Source organism: Pongo pygmaeus, chromosome 11, assembly GCF_028885625.2.
Source record: "Pongo pygmaeus isolate AG05252 chromosome 11, NHGRI_mPonPyg2-v2.0_pri, whole genome shotgun sequence".
Classification (NCBI taxonomy): Eukaryota; Metazoa; Chordata; class Mammalia; order Primates; family Hominidae; genus Pongo; species Pongo pygmaeus.
Window position 1 is genome coordinate 67,788,165 of NC_072384.2, and position 24,023 is coordinate 67,812,187.

A 24,023-nucleotide genomic window follows, 5' to 3' on the forward strand; every position below is an offset into this window, starting at 1 on the left:
ATAACTGTGTGTCACGAACTGAGGTAAGATTTTCCTCTACACTGGATATCCAAAAGACTGTATTGGTTTGCTGCCCCTTTTTGGTAGCAACTCTATTCTTCATTTTGTCATTTGCTGTTTTTACCCGGTAGTATATATCTTGGAGCTCTCTTCATGTTAGTACACACCATCTTTTATCAGCCTCTTTTACAGCTCTAGGGATGTACCATGATCCACGTGTTTTCAACACGGTATTTGCGCTGACCTTATATAATATGCCAATGAATGAAGGTTTCATAATGAAGGCTCAAAAATGGCTTGCAACAGTGTGTGCCAAACAAAAAGCCCTTTTCTGAAATAAGTTTAAATTGTAGAGTTGTTTTTTATGCATCCTTCATAGCCAGACTGCTCCCACAAACCACTGGCATTACCAAATGGCCAGGACTCCAATCATACTCTCCCCCCATTTCCACATCCTCCAAACTGAGGTTGATTTAATTTGATTTTACAGGGGAGAAAAAAAACGTTAGCTGGATAAGAGTTCATTGTGTGGTTCTTTGCTCCAAGATGGCCCTTCCGTAAGCCCCGCGACCACCTGGCCTGGCTGTTTGGTATTAAGTTTAAAAGCCTGGAATTAGTTCAGAGAATACACAGGGCGTTAGTAATAAATAAGTTCATGAATCTCGCCTTGGACCTTCTGACTCCTCCAGCTACCATGCTAAAAACTCTACTTTTGCTGGATCTGTTTCCCAAATCCCAAACATCAACATGTCACCTGCTCAAATACAGTGTATCTAACAGAGTTCTCCGAGACTTTTTCATCAAAATAAACTAAAAGGCTGCCCTTTCTAATAATTAGTCACAAATGTCAGTTGCCTCAAGGTGACACAGGAGAAACAAATCTGACATTTGTAAAGGAACAGCAGCTGGAAAGAATCAGACAAGAGGAAAGGGGGAAAAAATGGAAATATTCCTTTCTGGGCTAAGTAAGGAACTGTATTTTAGAAAACCTAAAACAGCCTTTTATCAGAGCTGGGATAAAGGTCATCACCATGGACCACGGTACTGGGGTAGAGGACAAAGCCACCTCTCAAGTGCACCTCACCCTGCTCTCTAGGGACTGACCAGAGAGTGGGGTCTGTGAAGGTGCCAAGGGTGCTCTAGCATCTCTAAGGACTGGGCAGTTATGCAATACATTTATGTTTTTGCATAGCATCCCTCCCACAGGGCATTCCAATAAGCTTGACAAAGGAAATCTTTCATGTATTGGGTAAAAGCAATGTGAGGAGAAACCTCACATTGGTGGAAGAGAGACAGGAAACAGAGTTCAGATATGCATAGGCCTCCTGGGCGCTTCCTCCTTAGGCCTGCAAACCCCAACCCAATATGAGGGGCAATGGGAGAAATGGGCAAGGTGACCTGACCAGAGGTACATGGAAGGTAAGGACTGAGTCAAATCAGAGGGAGACAGATGAAGGCTTCCTGTCTCCCAGAGAAGGTACGTCTTCACTCTTGGCAAAGGCAGAATCATCTTCTGTCAGTCGACTTGAGGTTGGTTTGGGTTTTTGTTTTGTTTTGAGGCCAGCTATTTATTCTACTTGCTAAATAAGAAACACAAGTAGCAAAATATTTTCCTAATTTACGACTTAGCAGCCTAATTTATTTTGACAGAAACAGAAGCATGCCAGCACACCAAGGCAAAAGTTGTGTTTGGCTGTTTGAAGATCTCCTTGGCATTCCTGCAGGAAATTCCTAGGTTTGGACAGTCCAGGAGAAGGGGCTAAATGTCTTCTTTCAGTGACGTGAGTCATCTAATGAAATGGCAAATCGCCATCCTCAGCTTGAGCAAACCTGACAGAAATACGAGTTTTTAGGCAGAGAAACGTTGTTATAAGCCACCTTCAAAAGAAGACATTATTCGTGTGCTTTCAACTTTCTAAAGCCAAGGCTAATGCCACTGCTACACCTCTTAGGCATGGATGATCTCATGAACAGCAGCGGACTTTCATCTCCTGAGAGGTCTTGGTTACCGGCTCTGTGCCAGGCACTCCCCAGCTTGGTGACTACCTGCATACCTGCCCCTTTCCCATACCAGGAAGCTTTACCCAACCAACCTGCTAGGAACAAGGCTTTTTTAAAAGTCAGCCCAGGAGCCCAGAGGGGCGCTGGTTGGAATATGGTGAGCTCTAGTCCTAGGTTCTCAGCAGAAGCAGACATGTTCTGTTGGGAAAAGGAGACTGCTCAGACCTGCCAGGGTTGTATTTCCACAAGCCATTATCTTATGACATGAATAAACTCACAACACGAAAATCAGTGATTACGTGTTTCCCTGCAGCTCTATCTGTGTCTTCAAAAGCATCCCACTCTCCCATGTTATTGAAGAACATTCCACCAAGGGTGCCTAGAAAGTAATGAGTCTGAATTCCTTAAGTCACACAGGGAACACGTTCCATTACAGATCCACCTGGTAGAATTTCCTATGGACCTTCATTATTGGAGGAGGAGATTCAGATTCAGCATGAATTAGAAAACCCCGATTTCTATCAATCAGAAAAAGGCCATATCCAGATGCAGGATGGGGAATACTCTGTTTCTTTATCATAACCTTTATTACCTTCCTATACCACAGAAATATAGATCTGGAAAAATCAAAGAATCATATAAACTGACATTTCAGAATATTTTTATTATGTGAGGATCACAGATTATCCTATCCTTGGCCCCACTTCCCACAAAAGAAAAAATATATACAGTTGCCCCTCAGTATTCGTGGGGGATTGGTACCAAAATTCATGGATGCTCAAGAACCTTGTATAAAATGATGTAGTATTTGCATATAACCTGTGCATATATTCCTGTATACTTGAATCATGTCTAGAGTAATACCTAAGACAATGTAAATGCTATGTAAATAGTTGTTTAACGTTTAGGAAATAATAGCAAGAAAAAAAGTCTGTACATGTTCAGTACAGATGCAATCATCCATTTTTTTCCAAATATTTTCAATCTACAGTTAACTGAATCCACAAATGCAGAAGCCATAGACATGGAGGACTGACTGTATACATATTTAATAGTCAAAGCCAGCCCTAGAAACATAATGTCCTGTGGAGAGGAGGAAGAAAAAAGCATAACTACTAATTCTAAGATCACGTCCATGTTATCATGATTTAGACAGAAATAGCCTCCTAGCAGTAAATCACTAAAAGTCTCTTTATTTTGAAAGTACTAAGATATGTAGGATCATATAAACAACTTTTAACACCATGTCACCATTAAGGAGGCAATAAATGGAAATTACTGGCATAATTTTTGCTAACGGGAATTGTAATGGAGAAAGAATTTAAACAGAACTAGACCACATAAATTGGAAGAGAGTTCCCAGATAACCCCGCGCTCTAACAAAGCTTCTCTACTCTGAAACATCGGCACTGCAGCTGTCACTTGCCAAGGCCCATGGGACAGCAGAGGTGAATGTACAAATTAGACAAGTAACTTGTAAAGAACCACAAAAGCTCAGAAAATTCCCCAAAAGAATATCTTGGGAAAGTTCACTTTTGCAGTGTTCAACATGTATGATCTTTTCCGCTAAGTTGACTGGACAAAGTCCTACCATCAAAAATAGTGACCGTAGGGCACAGCACCATGCATACCAGGGTCAGGTCATAGGACAGCAGTATTTGTGTCAACTGCTCTCCCACTTCTCCTAGCCAAACGCTCAACCAAGGTAGGTTTGCTAGAGCAAGGGCCAAGTCACCTAAAGAACATGACTGTCCTGAGAGAAACTCCTGTGATTTTGTCTGAGTAAAAAGGCTCAGAGACAAAATCGAAACAGTGTCACATCTTTCCAAAAGTAATTCCAGCCATAGAGAGCAAAGAGAAGAACACAGAATACGCTCCTCCCCCACCCCCAAAAAAATCAAGTGTTAAGAAATAAAAGCAGATTCCAAAAGGTCTAGACTCTGAAAAAGACATGGGGAAAGCCTCAATTAAACACAGAGAAAGCTTTTAGAAGAATCAAAAGATTGACAGAAGTTCATGCATCCATTCAACAAATAACAACCAGCTCCCAACTAGTGGTATGAACCGTGTTAAATCTTACTACATAAAACTCACGACAGGCATGCTTTTGATTCTTCTGGAACTTAAAAAGCTACCAGAGGAAATAAGCTATAATTATGCCCAAGCTGCTACATTACACAGCTACAGGTGATTTTCCCTAAGAATCATATGAATCAAGAATTTGGGGTGGGCATTTAGGTTGAACCTTGAAATATTCACATAATTTGTATATTAAGGAAGAAAAAGTGAGATGATAGCACTCTAAAAACTAGGCAGGGGGCCAGGCGCGGTGGCTCACGCCTGTAATCCCAGCTACTCGGGAGGCTGAGGCAGGAGAATCACTTGAACTCAGGAGGTGGAGGTTGCAGTGAGCCAAGATTGTGCCACTGCACTCCAGGCTGGGTGACAGAGTGAGACTCTGTTTCAAAAAAAAAAACTTCAGATATTTTCGGTGTGTTCAGATACTTTCCACATACACTTAACTCTCAATTTATTGCTCAAAAGCCGAGCAGTATACAAATAAGTCAGGCACTATTGGGACTTCCTACCCTGGACGGAAGAGGTCTCTATCTCTGTCCACTTCCTCAGGGAGAGGGAGGCTTTTCTGTGACTTCTTTTACTTCCTTCCCTCCTACTAAATCAGAGAGAGTTGTGTGTAGGTCTCCTCTATCCCTCTATTGTCCAAACCCAATGCCAGTCAGACAGATGCCCTTAGCTAAAGAAAAAGAAAACATATCTAACCCATTCCTGACCTTCTCTCCAAGTGGTCTGGGGCAAGCAAGCACTCCTTTCAATGCAACAAAACTCTGGTCTCACAATTGCTCTCCTATCAATCTCAGTGTTGTCTAATGGTCCAGATTTAGAAACTAAAAAAGCCATTTATTAGAATCACCATTTAAAAAGATGAGACAGTGTTCACAACTTGATAGACGCCTTCCAGGCCCTGACAAGTTACCTTGATATTCAAAAGGAGACATCAAGTTCCTTTAACCTACTTTTCTTGCTTTCATCTAGTTTTTTTTTTTTTTTTTGCAAATTTTGATTTACAAGTTTACTTTAAACTTTATCATCCAAGCATTATTTGCTCATCTTACTGTAGAATGCACCTTGAAACATAATGGCATGCTATGAGGTACTGTTCAAGGAAAGAGATGAAGAGCCTTCCTTTGCTTGAGTATTTGAATAATGATGATAATCAAAGTTGTTCTTTGTTAACAAATTTTAATGTGAATAATATATACATTTATAAATAGAGATAAAGTCTCACTATGTTGCCTAGGCTGGTCTTAAACTGCTGACCTCAAGCGATCCTCCTGCCTCAGCCTCCAAAGTGCTGGGATCACAAGCGTGTGCCAATAATGAAAGGAAACTAAACAACTCAATTAGCAACAGCAACAAATGCCCAACAAAGCTGAGAACTTCTCTGCTGAGAAGCAACACACATGTACTGAAAATGCTGTTGGTTTATCTAGTGAGAGTTCTCCTGGGGCAAAGAGAAAACCACTCTAAGCAGCACAGCATAATGGTTAAGATGGGATTTACAGACTCTGGAGAGCGAGAAACTCAATTTGACCCTAGCAAATATTTCAAATCTTCAGCTTCATTTTCTTCCTTGGCTTGATATCAATATTAAATGAGATGTGCATGTAAAAAGTACTTGGCAGAGCAGTGATTAATACAGCACTGATAGGTGGAAGAGATGACTAACAACATGGATACAGCTCTCCTCTCCCAAAGAGATGACATGTATAGTCAACGCCAAAAGAGATGTCAAAATCAAAGGTAAGTCATTTCAATTCCATCAAGAAAAATATTCCATAAAAGCAAAGGCAATATTTCTAGGGAAATTTTGGTTCCTAACAGTTCTCCATTAAATGCTTGCTTAGTTTCTTCTGGATGAAATAAAAACTTTTTGTCAAAGATAATATAATTGAACATGTGTCCAACTGAGGAGATTAAGATTATACACACTGCCCTCACTTTCAGTTAAATACCACCTTCAATTAAATCTAGGCTGCATTGCAGGGGTCATTTTTTTTAAAGTCAGTCACTTCATTTAGTATTTTTCCAGTAAAAGGTAGAAATCTTTGGCTTCGAATGCTGTTCTAGAAGATAGAGTCAGAAATAATGGTGATTCCTTTTGTTTCCTGGGTCAGTTTCTTTTGCATTGCAATAATTCATTTACCTGGTTAAATAATACTGAACTGCTGGTGATTTCAGAAGAGGCAGGCAAGTGAACACATGAGCAGGATGATAGGAAGTAAAAAATTCCACTATAACCAGGATACCTTTGTTCAAAGGCACAACTCGATTAAATTCACATCCTGTGGTCATTTGTTGAGTTCTTAGAACAATGGTAAATTTAGTTACTGGGTACAACAAAAAAACCATTGTTTCTTTTCCTTATTTCTTTTCCTTGTTGAAAGTTTAAACATTGATTGTCTCAGAGTTCAGAGTTTACATACAAGCTAGAACATGATGTTAATACATGCATATCAAAAAACAAATACACACACACTTACATGTATATTCAGTTAGGGTTAGCATTTAACCTATGTTTGCATAGGCAGCACTAAACTTCAAAAACTTTTTATGAACAAAATTGCAAAGTTGTATGAAAACATTAGTCCTGTCTCTCACTACTAGTCTATCTTGGAACAAGACAACTAGTCTGCAAGACAGAGTGGATGCCTGGAATTTCCAAGTTGGAATTGAAATCCCTTCCTTTAGGATCAACAGTACAACTATGTAACATGCTATTGATGAAAGACAGGACTTTGGAGATGGAACGATTAGTTACACACCTCCACCCGAGAATTACCTCACAGGGTATAATCATTTCCCTGTTTGTTTCTCTCCTGCAGACTTTCCAAGTTCCTCAAGGTCAGACCACAAAGGGCGCTTCTTCTTTGGATCACCAAGATGTAGCAACGCTGGCACTCACCGGAGCGCAACAAAGACCGAATAAAGAGATGGAGGATAATTAACCCATCATCTAGTCAAGAAAAAGCAGGGAGACTTAAATTCTGACCTTCAGCCAGCTCACAGTTGCTCAGGTCTTTCTAAAGAATAGACTCTCCACTCTTCCCACCCTGTTTCATGATTTAATAAGTATGGTTTCACTTTCTCTAACATGGAAGGAAGAACTTTCCTAACCCACATAACGCCTTGCACTACCAGCCAAGAGATGACAGGCATGTTTAGAGTAGTGTATTTGCATCTTTTTTCCTTCTTTTAAATGTCTAACAGTCTGCTGTTTTGGCTGAATATTCCAGTCTGGTTTCAATGGTGGGAAGCACATGAGCGAAACCCTACAGTGTTTTCACTTGGTGTGGGAATCTCTCTCCCTGCTATAATGAACTGTGAGTCCACTGCCAGAATTCCTCTGTGCTCTTTTCAGCTGTCAGCACTTTAGCATTAATGCTAATAACTTTTCTAAACCTCCCAATGTCCCCATCATTGCTCTGGAGAGATGACAGGCCATGAGGATTGCTGCTTTATGCAACTTATTTTATCAATTGCATTTTTAGGTACTTTGTGTGATGGAAGAAAGAATGAGAGGAGTAGTAGAGGGTATTTTTAGAAGATTCCTCATCTCCTCATATCTTCTGAGCCTTTTTACCAATGTAGTAGCATTAATTATTTTGAAGACACATAAAAAGTAGTTTGGAATGTAAGCATTTCCGTTCATGATTTCCCTGTATGTGAAATGTTTAAGTGCTTAAGCTACCATAAGATTAATCCTTTTTTAATGCCACAAATAAAACCAGTTAGAGGATAAATAGGTAAAAAGTAATCACTAAAATATAAGGTTTGAAAAGAGAACTTTTATTTATCTTAATTACCCTATAGGAGGTGCTTAATTAATGTTTATTGAATGACGGTGAATTCTCTAGTCTGTGAATTCTCAATTAGCCATACCAATGGAAGGGTACACTGATATGGAAAATATAAATAACAAGAGACTTCACACACTGAGTACTTTCCACGTAAAACAGAGACAATAATACCTGTCCATTGGGTTGTTGTATGGACTAAATGAGCTAACTATGAAATGCATTTAGCCCAGGAGCTGACAAGTAATAACAACTCCTCAGTGCTAACCGCTATTATCATAATCATCATTGTCATTTACTATGTATTGCACATTCATGATCTTTAATCCTTAAAACAACTCTGCAAGGCCAATATGATGGTCCAGACTTGGTGCTGAAACACCACAAAACACACTGAGGCCAAGTAACTGGCTCTCAGTCACAAAGCTAGCAAATGATGCCACTGGGCTCTGAACCAGGGTCTGCCTGGAGTTTCCTCCAATTGCCAAGTGATGCTACTTTAAAAATAGGGACGTTTCTTCTAGAAATTCACTTCTTGGCCAGGCGCAGTGGCTCATGCCTGTAATCTCAGCACTTTGGGAGGCCGAGGCAGGCGGATCACTTGAGGTCAGGAGTTCAAGACCAGCCTGGCCAACATGGTGAAACCCTGTCTTTACTAAAAATACTAAAAAATTATCCGGGTGTGGTGGCGCGTGCCTGTAATCCCAGCTAATCGGGAGGGCGAGGCAGGAGAATTGCTTGAACCGGGAGGCGGAAGTTGCGGTGAGCCGAGATTGTGCCACTACACTCCAGCCTGGGTGACAGAGTGAGACTCTGTCTCAAAAAAAAAAAAAAAGAAAAGAAAAAGAAAAAGAAATTCACTTCTTGTCCTGAAGTTTGAGAATCGTAAAGCTAGGTCAGACAGCAAAAATAGAGGAGGCAAAGAGGACCATAGCAAGGGTGAGGGCTTTGCAAACAGCCAAGACTAGGTTCAGATCCAGCTGTGTGACCTTCAACAGACTGTGATCATCCAAGTCTCTGCCTCCTGATTTGTAAAACTGAGATAATCACACCAACCCTCGCAGGAATGAGGAAAGGATCAGGCATCAAGTATGCTGAGTAATTGGTCCAGTCCTTGGCACACAGCAGGTGCTCCATAAGTGTTTGTATCAGAATTATCTGGTCGACTTGAATTGCTTTTAAAAGTCCTCGTGGTATGGAGGAAAAAACCCCTCCCAGAATTTTGACTTTGAATATTTTTTCTAAAGCTTACTCTACCTCAAAACATAAAGTAAAATTTTCCCCAGAGTCAAATTACTTCTATTACATATAATTTTCCTTTTGTCATGTATTACTTTATACACATAAACACACAAATATATCTTTTGCCTCTGTAAACATAAAGAAAAAAAGATTATATATAGTCATATGTTCTATATATAATCATATTCACATAAACTTTGGCACTTAGAAGGGGAGAAAGAAAAGAGTGTAATGAAAATTAAACCAAAATAGAAAAGAATAGGAAATTCTTAAACTAAAAAAAAAAAAAAAAATCGCTTTCTTAGAGCACTGTTATGCTACAAGATAACTGATGAAGAGGTTCTATACATACATATGTACTGATAATAATGCTTATAAAGACCCATCAGCATTCAAAAAAAAAAAAAGGATAAACAAGGGGACATAGTCAAAGGGAATATGGTTCAAGTGTTTATTTAAATCTGGTAATCAGATAAACCATCAACCTATAATAAAATAACAGTAGGAAAATTCATTTCATTATTGCATGAAATGAAAACCAAAAGAAAGCGCATTTACAAATGCACGCTAAGCCAGGCATTAGGTGATTTTCAACTCCTCACCAAAGCAATCAAATAGAGATTAACATACCTGTCAGCTGAAACCAGGCTGTCAAAATGAAAGCCTTAAATTACACATGTCCTTACCGAAAAGGATTTAAGAGATTTTTCTCCTAACTAATAAGAAGTACTGCATAGTTTTTAATAAAATAATAATGTTTAATTTTGCTTATGTGCTAAAAAGGCATTTTTAAGGAGATTAAAACACAGATTCAAGACCACCAGTAGAAACTTTCCAACATGAAATCAGACCATTTGGTCATCTCTTCTGAGTACGTTGTTCATTTGTCTTTTACCCAGCAACAATTCCTGCAAAATGATAATCAAAACAGCCTTTTGGTAAACAGGAGCTTAAACACTGCCTCTCAAATCAGATTACATTTCAAGTGATCTGAAACTAAGACAGCACTTTATGAACGTAGTTCTCATTTTAAAAAGTCACAGGGAAACTGCCCTTTGAGGTTCTGAGGGACACAGACACAAAAGTTTAGGACTCAGCAGTTCATGATCACTGACACATTCAACCCTCTAGCCATCGTTTTGAAAGTGAAGCAGAATGGGGTTCAGGAGGAAGAGAACAGGGGAAAAAAGGGATACTTAATAGTGACCCTCAAGACGAAAACAAAGCAACCTTGAGAAATCTTCCAAAGGATATTAACAAATTTGCATCTCTGAAACACTGGACCACCAAATACATCATAAAATTTGGGAGGATCAGATTCTCTTCCCAATATTCATGGAGAAGATACTGCTGATAAAACTACTGACATAGGAAAGTTAGTTCCTCAAAGAGTATCAGGTTCCAGGTATATTTTTCAGAATTTTATCACCATTACATAAACAGAATGAGCTACTTCATAGTACTTTAAATCCAGCAGAAAAGGCAAGACCAGAGCATATCTCAGGATTTGGATATCATTATTTCAGAATTTAAGACAATTTACAACTGAAACTGGGCATAAGATTTCCCGATTTACAATCCATAGGGGAAAAGAGAGGTTCTTCCTAGGGAAGAAAGTTATTTATTGACTCAAAACAATAAGCTGCTCTTTAAACACATTGTAAGTATATATTTTAACAAAGAAAGTACATTAGATCAGGATTACATTTTGCTGATTGGGGTGACATGTCGTCTCTGTCTCGTGACCAGTTACTTACCTAAGAGCAGTATTACATAAAACACTCACTAGTGGTGCCTGCCACACTTGTGATTCCTTCCCAGGCAGGAACTTCCGATGCTACACCCTTCTCCAAGGAGGGTGTCTGAGTTTAGGGCAGTCAGGTGTTCTATGAAGGGACTCGCTAAAAACTAGATTCTCAATCTTTGGGATTAAGATTGGGAAATAAAGGCAGAATCCAGCAATTAGCAGCCATAGTTGTGGCTAACAGGGAAAGGAGAGAGAAGCTGGATGGGCCATAAGGAGCTATGAATGAGCCAAAATTCTGACTAAGTAGAAATGACATGACAGAGAAGACATGCACAGATAGTAGATAAGAAAGCCAGGTAAAAACAGCCAGAGAAGCAGGTGGGCATGAGCAAAGCAAACACACGCTGACTGGCCGGTTACACTAAGGTTAGAGGATCCAGAATAGTGAGGATCCAAAATTTCCTGCTGTTGAGGTCTTATCCACTTCCCAGTCCATAACGTAGACATTTCACTGCAATTCCCAAGACCGAGACCCTCAACTTTTCCAGGGATGCTAGAAAACCCAGGATTATGGATGAGATTCCTGTCACCCTATTCCCACATCTATCTTTATAAAGAATGCCCCATTATTTGGGTAATTTTAGTGAGTCCCTGTTCCTTACAACCTAAAGGGCAGATTAACCAATTCTGTTATATTCTATAATCCAGACTTGTCACCAAATCAAAAAAATCTTTCCATAAATTTGCTCATACGAATAAACTTCATCACACTTCATTTTTTAGACCATAAGTGATGCAACTTTCATTCCCTAAACTGAGGCAATAATTTTTTCTTTTCCAATCCACAATTACCCAACCATCCCACCCCACCTCACCCCACCCACCATTTTCTCCCGACCTTAGATATTTTAGGTCTGGGTCAAATCGGGAATAAGGCAAGATGCCTTCTCACTTATAACTCCCTCTTACCTTTAAGGTCAGTAATGGGAGCAAGTAAGCTAGCATTTAATTAGTACAACTGGAAGAAATTTTCACAGTATCTATCAAAAGTATAAATGCAATACCACTGGCCCTGGCCATCGGAAATTCTGGATATCTATCCCACAGAAATAATAAAAACTTGGAAACAATCAATAAGTTCATCAATAAAGGAATTAGTTAAGTAAATTAAGCTGCACTCATAGAATAGAAATAGATCCAGAATAGGCATTTTTAAAGGAGGTGGATCTCTGAGAAATGGCCTGGAATGACAGCTGTGAATATTTATAATGTGTATACTTTACTAAAAATATTTACAGAAAATATACAGGAGTAAAATACCCAAGTAATATATGTACTACTTTGAAGAAGTAAAATTTACAGATTGCAGAACAATATGTATAGTTTCCACATGACATGTAAAATTATTACATTTTGGAAAAATCTTTATGTAGATGTATACACAGAAAAACATCTGCAAGGATACACACCAAACTGGCCATATAGCCCATCTCTGGGCAATGAAAGTTGGGAGTTATTTTCATCTACTTGATTCACAAATATTATACATCTGTAACTTAAAAAACTTTTTAAATAAAGCCTAGTCATGCCAAAAGCTATTTTGTCCTTTTGTTCTAAATACTATAAAATCCTTAAAATTTAGAAGACCACAAAATTCAACATTCATATCATCAAATTAAATTCCTATTCATTTCTCCCACATCCGCATGAAATCACATAGCTAGTCCTACAAAAAGATACCACATATTTAACTCATCTAGAAAATCCTCACGCTGCCAGCTCTAGGTTTGATACGAAGTCACTATGAAATCCAAAAGTCACTACTCTGTCCAAACACATCCACAAACAGTAAGAAAGTTACTGACTCTTAACTTCTCTCTGTGCCAGAACTTTTTGTAAAACAATTTTTCTTTTTTATTTATTTATTTTTTTTTTTTTTGAGACGGAGTCTCGCAGTGCAGTGGCACAATCTCAGCTCACTGCAAGCTCTGCCTCCCAGGTTCACGCCATTCTCCTGCCTCAGCCTCCCAAGTAGCTGGGACTACAGGCACCCACCACCACGCCCGGCTAATTTTTTGTATTTTTAGTAGAGACAGGGTTTCACCGTGTTAGCCAGGATGGTCTCAATCTCCTGACCTAATGATCCGCCCTCCTCAGCCTCCCAAAGTGCCGGGATTACAGGCGTGAGCCACCGCACCTGGCCAAAACGATTTTTCTACCAATCGACGAAGTGCCAAATATCAGAACAAGGTGATCCAATAGTATCTGGAAGACAAAAGGCAAAGTATAATAGATACTCCTAAGAAATCTAAATCGTAACACAGACATTAAGAGTAGATTGTATTAGATGTATTCCGTGATTCTGAAAACATTTAAGTATGAGAAAAAATACACTTACACACTTTGCAGTAATCATAAGGCATGCTTGTCTATCAGTGTATGCCAAAATCTCAAGAAAAAAAATCACTTTTGCCAAGCAAGTATTAATCTAAGACTAGTTTATTTTACTTGCTGTAACAAATTAAATGTGAAAGTACTGGGAATACAAAAAAGGTAGACATTTCTAAAAATATAAATTTACACTTTTTTTTTAAAGTCCTATGACATGTAAATATATACTCCTACATCAAAATTCAAACAGTGTCTAGCCTTGGGTGATGAGGTTACTTTTCCTCCTTTTCACTCATCAGTGTTATATAAATTTTCTACAATGACCTTATATTATTGTTTGCATAATATTTGAGAAGTTTAAAATAGGGCCAGGCTCGGCGGCTCACACCTGTAATCCCAGCACTTTGGGAGGCTGAGGCAGGTAGATCACCTGAGGTCAGGGGTTTGAGACCAGCCTGACCAACATGGTGAAACCCCATCTCTATTAAAAATACAAAATTAGCCTAGCGTGGTGGCACATGCCTGTAATCTCAGCTACTTGGGAGGCAGAGGTTGCAGTGAGTGGAGATTGCGCCACTGCACTCCAGCCTGGACAAGAGTGAAACTCCATCTCAAATAAATAAATAAATAAATAAAATAAGCTTGGAATTTTTAATAACCTCAGAGACGCAGATAACATCTTTTTCTCAGTGCTTCTTCCTTACATGAGAAAGGAACCCTGGCCAGCCACGGGAAGGGCAATCCACAATTCTAATCCCACATCCAGACCTGTCTTCCAATGTAATAAACAGGTCACTTAGCCTTTAAATCTCTAACTTTATAAAGATAACACTTAGCCCTCTTCCCACATCTAAAAGCATATAATATTTTATGATAAGGGCTTTTACCAGAAAGACTTTACAACTTAATAAAAGGTAAAATAGGCCAGGCGCGGTGGCTCACGCCTGTAATATCAACACTTTGGGAGTTCAAGGCGGGTGGATCACAAGGTCAGGAGTTTGAGACCAGCCTGGCCAAGATACCAGCCTGGCCAATATGGTGAAACACGTCTCTACTAAAAATACAAAAATTAGCCAGGTGTAGTGGCAGGTGCCTTGTAATCCCAGCTACTCCGGAGGCTGAGGCAGAACTGCTTGAACCCAGGAGGCAGAGGTTGCAATAAGCTGACATCGCACCATTGCATTCCAGCCTGGGTGACAGAGCAAGACTCTGACTCAAAAAAAAAAAAAAAAAAAAGTAAAAGATGTAACAGTACATCTCCCTTCCTTCTATCATTTCTAAACTTAAAAAAAAAAAAAAAAAAAAAACTAAAACAAGAACTAAAAAAAAATAAAGAAGGGCAAACTCTGTAATTCTGTCAGTAACTATTACAAAGCTTCTAATATTTCTATCCTAATAGGCTAGCAATTCTTTTTGAAAAACTGTGAAACAGGGAATAAAATATTGCTGGATTGACTTCAAAGTAAAGAAACTTTCTTAATTAAGCAAAAATCTACCTTTAAATTGAGTGATGCACAGACAACGAGTTATTTTTCGGGCTGTGACAAATCTAGCTCATGACTTGTAGGTGGCAGGAGAAACAAATACATATGCAGGCAAACAATCTATATTTTTAATGTGGTGTTGAGTTTTAAGAAAGTCAGTCTGGAATAAAACACCTCAAGGCTAAAAAAGGATCAGCATTCACACACACACCCTCCCTCACCCTTCAAATATCACATTGGAATCAACATCTTTAGATTGTTTAGCAAGCGATACACTCCTGAAGCCACTTCTATAGCAAAAATCAGTCTGATGCTTAGTTCATACAGCAAATTAGTCTATGAAACCTATAATCAATGGCACTATAACAACGAGAGTGTACACAAGGGTAGTTGGGTAATAGTTTCCCCTAACACATGTGAAAAACAAGTTAGATGAATGACAAACATTGTATATTCATCTTCCTTGTGCTAAATTGAGCTGCTGTGGCAAGGAATTTGCAAAATGGCAATAAGAATTCCTTCCATCCTTGTATATATATCCCTCTGCCATTGGATTTTACCACTCCTCCCAAAAAGTAGAAAAATCTATTTCCTTTCCCTCTGAATTTGAGCTGGCCTTGTGATATGCTTTAACCCACAGAATGTGGCAGAGTGGCATTGTGTGACTTTCCAAGACTAGGCCTCAAAAGTCCTTGCAGCTTCCACTCCCACTATCTTAGAACACTGCTGCCGCCAAGAAACAAAGTACAGGCAAGTTTCTTTCAGGATGCGAAATCAGTGGAAAGTGAGGGCCAGCCAACAGCCACCACCAACCACCCAACACGCGAGTGAGATCATCTTAAAAGAGAGCCCCAGCCAAGCTGACCATGGGTCTGACCCCAAACTGAAGAAATGCCCAGCCCAGCCAAACCCAAATCGCTAATTTGTATTATAAGCAAGTACAATGGTCCTTACTTTAAGCCACTAAGTTTTGGGGTGCTTTGTTACACAGCTATAGATAGCTGATACAGGTACTGTCAGAATCCATGATGAGAGAACCGAGCCTTTCAGTCTGTCAGAGGCACCCTTGCTGGCAAAACTCCAAAAGAGGCACCTACCTCAACAAGAGGCTGCTGCTGAATCATCCTTGGAAAAATTACACTCTCCCTACCAATTCCCTTGCCTTGACCCCTTGTCAAGTCCTGCAAATTGTAAACTTGGAAATGCCCCCAAGTTCTTATTCTCCCCCTTTCTCAGGCCTGCTCAGGTTTGAGGTCTCTTGCTGCTGTGTAGCAGTCTTCGCCTCGGAATGAGCCCATCCATTCTCTCCCTGGCTTCACAGACCTGACTATAGAATCCCACCCACCACCCTACCAGACTCCTCTCAGCCACCATCAGCTTTTACTTTTGCAATCCCTACCTCTATGCCAACAGCTCACTGTAATCTCCAACCAAGTCCTGGTCTTATCACTTCTATGAAATAGTGATCCAGAATTTACTACAAATAATAGTAAACAAAACTGACGGTAAACAACAGCACTGTCATGCTAAAGAGTCATTTTGTAAGGTTACATACTTATTCCAATACAAATACCACTGCTTAAAACATTTTTGGAAGTATTTTAAAAGCAAATTAATGTCACCTTAGAAAATTAGTCTCATTTCTTCATAGGAGGACTGATAGAAATAGCTAAGTTTTTTGTTGCTGTTGCTTTTTACCAGAAAATAACCACCACCTTTATTAACATAGTAACAGAAAAGATTTCCAATTTCTCAGAAGGAAAATAACATGACACCAGCACAAGTGTTAAAAGATGTTAAATGGTTAAGTGTTAAATGGCTACATTTCTTATTCTGATAGCTTCCCACCACACACTGAAGGTTCCTCAAGGACAGCTGCCACCAGAGCTGCTGCAAGAACATGTTTTTCACTGGGTGTAGCTTCACAGTCAACTCCTCAAACAGAAGACTAAAATATTATTTCTTTTTAGAAGATCTTGGTTGAGGGAGAACATATCAATATGGAGAACAGATCTTTGCTTCTCAAATTCAAGAAAAACCACTAACTAATCTATCAATTTTTCTCTGATACAGTGTGCCAGAGTGCTCTGTGAAGAATCCCTACCATGTGTCTGGGTGAAGGGAGAGGAGGGGTGGCAAAGTGCCAGTATACTAGCAGGCACTCCTGGTGATGCTCTGGGCTCCGCTCCCTCTCTGCTGGTAGTAGTAGGCATCTTTTCTGGCAGCTGCAGCAGCTCGATGTCGGGGGAGGAAGGGGCCATCCACCAATCACCTCTTCTTGTAGCCGTATTTTTTGCGTTCATAGAAGAGATCTGTCTTAGAGCTCCTCAAATTGACAATCTTTGGGCAGCCATCTCTATCCTTCTCCTGGATGGTGCACTCCTTACAATAATAGGCATCAGAGACTCCAGGACCTCCACAGACCACACAGTGACCCTGGTAAGATCCACAGTTACACTTATCACATTACCAGAGTGCAGGGACGCACACAGGAGTCACAAATCACACACTTGCCGTCACGTTTTTCACGTAGTCTTCTGATGGCAACATCAGCCTGCTTGCGGCAAAAGATCTAAGTTTTCATTTAAAATAAAATGTAGCTATAAGGTAAAAATGGACACCCTCCCACACATCCCCCTGAAGGAAAGAACACTTTCTGTATATAAAAATTCTGATATGATTAATTTAAGGTCAGTCATACCTCATAAAGATCATCTTTCCTATTTTTGTCACTCCCTTTCTTCCAGGTATCTCCAAAAGACAAGGAAATATTTAATTTTAAGCAACTACATATGGCTAAAAATAATTTCATTTTTTAATATGATAGACGAACAAAACGAGCATCCAACTGTAACTTTTACCTGTCCTAGTCACTGGAACTTCAATTATCCTCCTTTTCCATAAAGACTGTTTAAGCAAAAGTTACAAAGTTGCCTATATTATCTATTTCCAATGGGCTTTAAAGAACAGGACATGAAGGCCAGGCGCTGTGGCTCACTCCTGTAATCCCAGCACTTTGGGAAGCCGAGGCGGGCAAATCACGAGGTCAGGAGTTTCAGACCAGCCTGGCCAACATGGTGAAACCTCGTCTCTATTAAAAATACAAAAAATTAGCTGGACGTAGTGGGAGGTGCCTGTAATCCCAGCTACTCGAGAGGCTGAGGCAGGAGAATCACTTGAACCCAGGAGGCAGAGGTTGCAGTGAGCCGAGATCGCGCCACTGCACTCCAGCCCGGGAGACAGAATAAGACTCTGTCTCAAAAAAAAAAAAGAAAAAAGAACAGGACATGAAATTGTAGCCTTCAGAAAGTCTTGCAGCATTTATGAAGACCAACAGAAAAATGGCTATAGATGAACTGAGAAGCTCATCATCTCTTGGCCCTAGAGATCAGAGATCGTCACTTTTTAAACAACTGATGGGTATTTACTTTACTAAACACTCTAGCCCCGATCCTGACTTATGCCAAAAATATTACTATTCTTACGTTCATCCCAATGATCACATTTTGAAACTACACAGAAACACGTTTCCCTAGTCCTATTTCAGCCACCCGACTCCTCAGGAAAGGTGCCACATTAAAAATGTTTCCACAACAACTCGTGTTTAAGGTCAGGCACTGGGTTTAAGACTTCAGAAACTTGAAAGGGCATATACAAGGAAAAATTTTAAAGGGATTACATAGTAAAACATTCTCTGTTACAGCTCCGGTCACTCAAGGGACACTAAATGTGAGAAAGTACACACTGTTCCTGAGTTGCCCAAAATTAAACTCACTTAATCTCCCTACAGATTTTTTTCCCGCCCCTCAGTCATTAATTCCTTCTCCCAAAAGAGCAGGTATCCTACCCAAATAGTGCTTGCTGAGTTAGAATTTCTACTAAGGTACTGGCTTAAATGATGTTTTACTTGCTTTGTGATCTATAACTTAGGATAAACTATTAATCTTTGACTCATTCAAATACCAAAATGTTTCTAACTCAAAGGAAAAGAAGGGACTATGACTCAAATTCACCGTTTAAGTGACTGAAATTAATTTTGGTATTATTTTTCCTAATTAGGGTTAATTTCAGAACTTCTTTGTAATTTCATTTTTTAAACCTTATAATCAGTCCCTTCTTCATAACATAAAAGGCGGCAAACTGAAGTGATTCTGACTACGATATCCAACCCAAAGACTCTAAAATGATCTTTTTTAAGAAATGACACATTTTGATATTTCTGAAAATATTGAGTTTCATTTGGACAGAATCTGTGTTTAGTCATCACAAGAACATTTCCAAAATGAGGTAAGTCAGTAAGATAAAAACTTATACTTCAAAACTATCTTCCTAAGTCGACAGGGATATCTGTTTCACCACACACAAGAATACTCTTCTGAAGAGATGAATTGACTAGCTTGCAAATAGGCACAGAGTGAAAACAAAACATTTTTTAAAAATCAGGTGATGCCTGTCTCCTTTTTGTACTAAGTCAGTGGCAATACCTTTGCATGTTATTAAAAGGTGGCCTCATACTACTTACAGCCATTATAATAGTATTTAGCCAGTCTTTGAACATTTCCGAGAAATTACCATCCAGCACCACCCCATATAACTTTCTGTGATGAGGGAAATAATCTGTATCTGCACTATCCTGTAAGGCAGTCGTAGCCACAGTTCATTACTGAGCACTTGAAATGTGGCTAGCGTAACCGAAGGATTGTATCCTATTTCTTTAACTTTACTTAATTAATTTAAATGTAAATAGCCACATATGGTTAGTGGCTACCAAGCTGGACAGTGTGGTGCTAGCCCCTTTCTTCTGGGAACATTGCTGCTGCTCTGATTGTTATAAAATATCAGCCCCACATAAGGGACCACCTCCCTCCAACTAATGATCAGTCATGGAGTATGTCTATTTCACGTACTTTTCTTCAACCCTCAACTTCCTGTTCCTCGACCTTACTTTACAACACACCTCCACCTCACTGACAGATTATAACCAAAGATTAAAAACATAATCTACTGTAATAGACCAGGCAAAAGGTGATGGCTGAAATGAAGACATTGTACGTTTACATATAACCCGGTTACATGTTACATAAACATGCCCTGATGAATAAATATAAGTAAATAAAAACCATTTTAATGCCCCTAAAGACATAAGATTTTTACTGATTCCTACATATTTTTACTGTATTTATTTATTCAGACATATTTTTACTCTATTAAAATTGAGTCATAGGCCAGATGCAGTGGCTCATGCCTGTAGTCCCAGTACCTTGGGAGGCCAAGGCAGGAGAATCACTTGAGGCCAGGAGTTTGAGACTAGCCTGGGCAACATAGTAAGATTCCATCTCTACCAAAAAAAAAAAAAAAAAATTTAATAGTGCTTTAAAATTTATTGAGTCAATAATCTTTTTTTTTTTTTTTGAGACGGAGTCTCACTCTGTCACCCAGGCTGGAGTGCAGTGGCATGATCTTGGCTTACTGCAACCTCCGCCTCCCGGGTTCAGGCAATTCTTCTACTTCAGCCTCCTGAGTAGCTGGGATTACAGGCATGTGCCACCATGCCCAGCTAATCATTCTGTATTTTTAGTAGAGATGGGGTTTCACCATATTGGCCAGGCTAGTCTCGAACTCCTGACCTTGTGATCTGCCTGTCTCGGCCTCCTGAAGTGCTAGGACTACAGGCATGAGCCACCACGGCCCGTCCCAGGTCAATATCTCTAACATCTGCCTTTACACCAACAAGGAAACAATGTGATATAAGTGGAAGAAAATACTGAATTAGGGCAGAATCACGAGCCTGGGATTCTTTTTTTTTTTTTTTTTTAATTATATGTTAAGTTTTAGGGTACATGTACACAATGTACAGGTTACATAGGTATACATGTGCCATGTTGGTGTGCTGCACCCAGTAATTCGTCATTTAACATTAGGTATATCTCCTAATGCTATCCCTCCCCCCTCCCCCCACCCCACAACAGGCCCCGGAGTGTGATGTTCCCCTTCCTGTGTCCACGTGTTTTCATTGTTCAATTCCCACCTATGAGTGAGAACATGTGGTGTTTGGTTTATTGTCCTTGCGATAGTTTGCTGAGAATGATGGTTTCCAGTTTCATCCATGTCCCTACAAAGGACATAAACTCATCCTTTTTTAGGGTTGCATAGTATTCCATGGTGTATATGTGCCACATTTTCTTAGTCCAGTCTATCATTGTTGGACATCTGGGTTGGATCCAAGTCTTTGCTATTGTGAATAGTGCCACAATAAACATACGTGTGCATGTGTCTTTATAGCAGCATGATCTATAATCCTTTGGGTATATACCCAGTAATGGGATGGCTGGGTCAAATGGAATTTCTAGTTCTAGATCCCTGAGGAATCACCACACTGACTTCCACAAGGGTTGAACTAGTTTACAGTCCCACCAACAGTGTAAAAGTGTTCCTATTTCTCCACATCCTCTCCAGCACCTGTTGTTTCCTGACTTTTTAATGATCACCATTCTAACTGGTGTGAGATGGTATCTCATTGTGGTTTTGATTTGCATTTCTCTGATGGCCAGTGATGATGAGCATTTTTTCATGTGTCTTTTGGCTGCATAAATGTCTTCTTTTGAGAAGTGTCTGTTCATATCCTTCACCCACTTTTTGATGGGGTTGTTTTTTTCTTGTAAATTTGTGAGTTCATTGTAGATTCTGGATATTAGCCCTTTGTCAGATGAGTAGATTGCAAAAATTTTCTCCCATTCTGTAGGTTGCCTGTTCACTCTGATAGTAGTTTCTTTTGCTGTGCAGAAGCTCTTTAGTTTAATTAGATCCCATTTGTCAATTTTGGCTTTTGTTCCATTGCTTTTGGTGTTTTAGACATGAAGTCCTTGCCCATGCCTATGTCCTGAATGGTATTGCCTAGGTTTTCTTCTAGGATTTTTATGGTTTTAGGTCTAACATTTAAGTCTTTAATCCATCTTGAATTAATTTTTGTATAACATGTAACGAAGGGATCCAGTTTCAGCTTTCTACATATGGCTAGCCAGTTTTCCCAGCACCATTTATTAAATAGGGAATCCTTTCCCCATTGCTTGTTTTTGTCAGGTTTGTCAAAGATCAGATGGTTGTAGATATGCGGCATTATTTCTGAGGGCTCTGTTCTGTTCCATTGGTCTGTATCTCTGTTTTGGTACCAGTACCATGCTGTTTTGGTTACTGTAGCCTTGTAGTATAGTTTGAAGTCAGGTAGTGTGATGCCTCCAGCTTTGTTCCTTTGGCTTAGGATTGACTTGGCGATGCGGGCTCTTTTTTGGGTCCATATGAACTTTAAAGTAGTTTTTTCCAATTCTGTGAAGAAAGTCATTGGTAGCTTGATGGGGATGGCACTGAATCTATAAATTACCTTGAGCAGTATGGCCATTTTCATGATATTGATTCTTCCTACCCATGAGCATGGAATGTTCTTCCATTTGTTTGTATCCTCTTTTATTTCATTGAGCAGTGGTTTGTAGATCTCCTTGAAGAAGTCCTTCACGTCCCTTGTAAGTTGGATTCCTAGGTATTTTATTCTCTTTGAAGCAATTGTGAATGGGAGTTCACTCATGATTTGGCTCTCTGTTTGTCTATTATTGGTGTATAAGAATGCTTGTGATTTTTGTACATTGATTTTGTATCCTGAGACTTTGCTGAAGTTGCCTATCAGCTTAAGGAGATTTTGGGCTGAGACAATGGGGTTTTCTAGATATACAATCATGTCATCTGCAAACAGGGACAATTTGACTTCCTCATTTCCTAACTGAATACCCTTTATTTCTTTCTCCTGCCTGATTGCCCTGGCCAGAACTTCCAACACTATGTTGAATAGAAGTGATGAGAGAGGGCATCCCTGTCTTGTGCCAGTTCTCAAAGGGAATGCTTCCAGTTTTTGCCCATTCAGTATGATATTGGCTGTGGGTCTGTCATAGATAGCTCTTATTATTTTGAGATACGTCCCATCAATACCTAATTTATTGAGAGTTTTTAGCATGAAGGGTTGGAGCCTGGGATTCTAAGGACTTTAGGACCATAGGCAAGTTTCTTCAACTTTGGCCATTAGAGAGTTTTCGGTTACAAGACAAAGCAGCTGGGATGGATTTTTTTTCCTTTGGTCTCTTCTAAAATTAAATTTCCTAATTCTCTCTATATTCTTGTGCCACTTCTCACTTAGGAACTTACTTATAAAAGCCAGCCATGACCTGCCATTCCTTCCCCAGGAAACCCCGTCTGCTGCTCCTCTTCCTTTGCTTTCTTGAGTCACCCCATAATTAAACAAAGAGAGATAGTGACATTGCCTGAGAGAAAGAAAGAACCAGATGATTCAAATTAAAATCTAAGCTACACAGGATAGGTCAATAGGCCCCAACATCCCCCCCCAAAAAATGTAATCCTTTTTCAATCCCCAGACTAAACAGAGTAGGAAATAAAGCAGTTGGAATACCCTTAGTACAAACTCTGGTTCGAACTGATGCAACCAGTTCAAAACAAAATCATTACTTCTTCTAAGACCCCAACCATCCACAGAATGATTATGAGAAGTCTCACAACTGTCACAGGTCACTGGCTTCCAAAATACTCCCCGAATGAAGATCTATCATTCACAGGGCAGAAAGTCATCCCCTATACTTTCCATCTAGTTTTTTCTGACAAATAGCTCCAGTGGTAACTAAAGGTTAGAAACCTAAACCCATAAATGTCAATAAAATGTGTATTTTTTACCTAAGGGAAGAATCACATGAGCACCCCCACTACTAGGCTTCTGAGAGTTATACTAAATGCCACTTACCTGGAAGAAGTTTGAAAATAAAGTCAGGGATAATATGAATGTAGAGGTCTCTACCATTTCTATCTTAAAATGTCTTCCCACATATCAAAATACACAATCAGTTTAAAAGGTCAATTAATCTCAATCCTCAATGTCCAAGAAGTTTCTCAAAGCTAAGCCAGAGTTTATTCTCAAATAACTGTTTGGCAAGTGAGAAGAAACGTGAAATATATCATTTACTAACATCGGATTCCAAAGTATTTATCTAAATTGACTCTAGAAATAAAGTACTGCCAATCCATTCTCTAAAGGATTTTTATTTCTCTTCTGCTCTTCAGTTAAGCCAAGTCTGAAATGCCTTTTTAATTAATATATTGAATTCTTGTCTAGTATCAAAAACGTGGCCAATTAATGGCAGATAGGGAAAAAAAGAAACACTTGAATCACTTCAACTAAGAGCTGTTTTGGTATAATCTAAACAAAACTATCCTAGAGGAAAATGTATG

General features: G+C 39.4%; 1 protein-coding gene and 1 pseudogene across 1 annotated transcript in view; both read right to left on the reverse strand.

The window, feature by feature from the left end:
* The window catches only part of STK39 (serine/threonine kinase 39), a 300,737-nt gene that overhangs the window by 268,018 nt on the left and 8,696 nt on the right, over nucleotides 1-24,023 (reverse strand). The gene's annotated exons all lie outside the window — the stretch shown is intronic.
* LOC129031157 (PHD finger-like domain-containing protein 5A) lies at nucleotides 16,330-19,299 on the reverse strand (annotated as a pseudogene).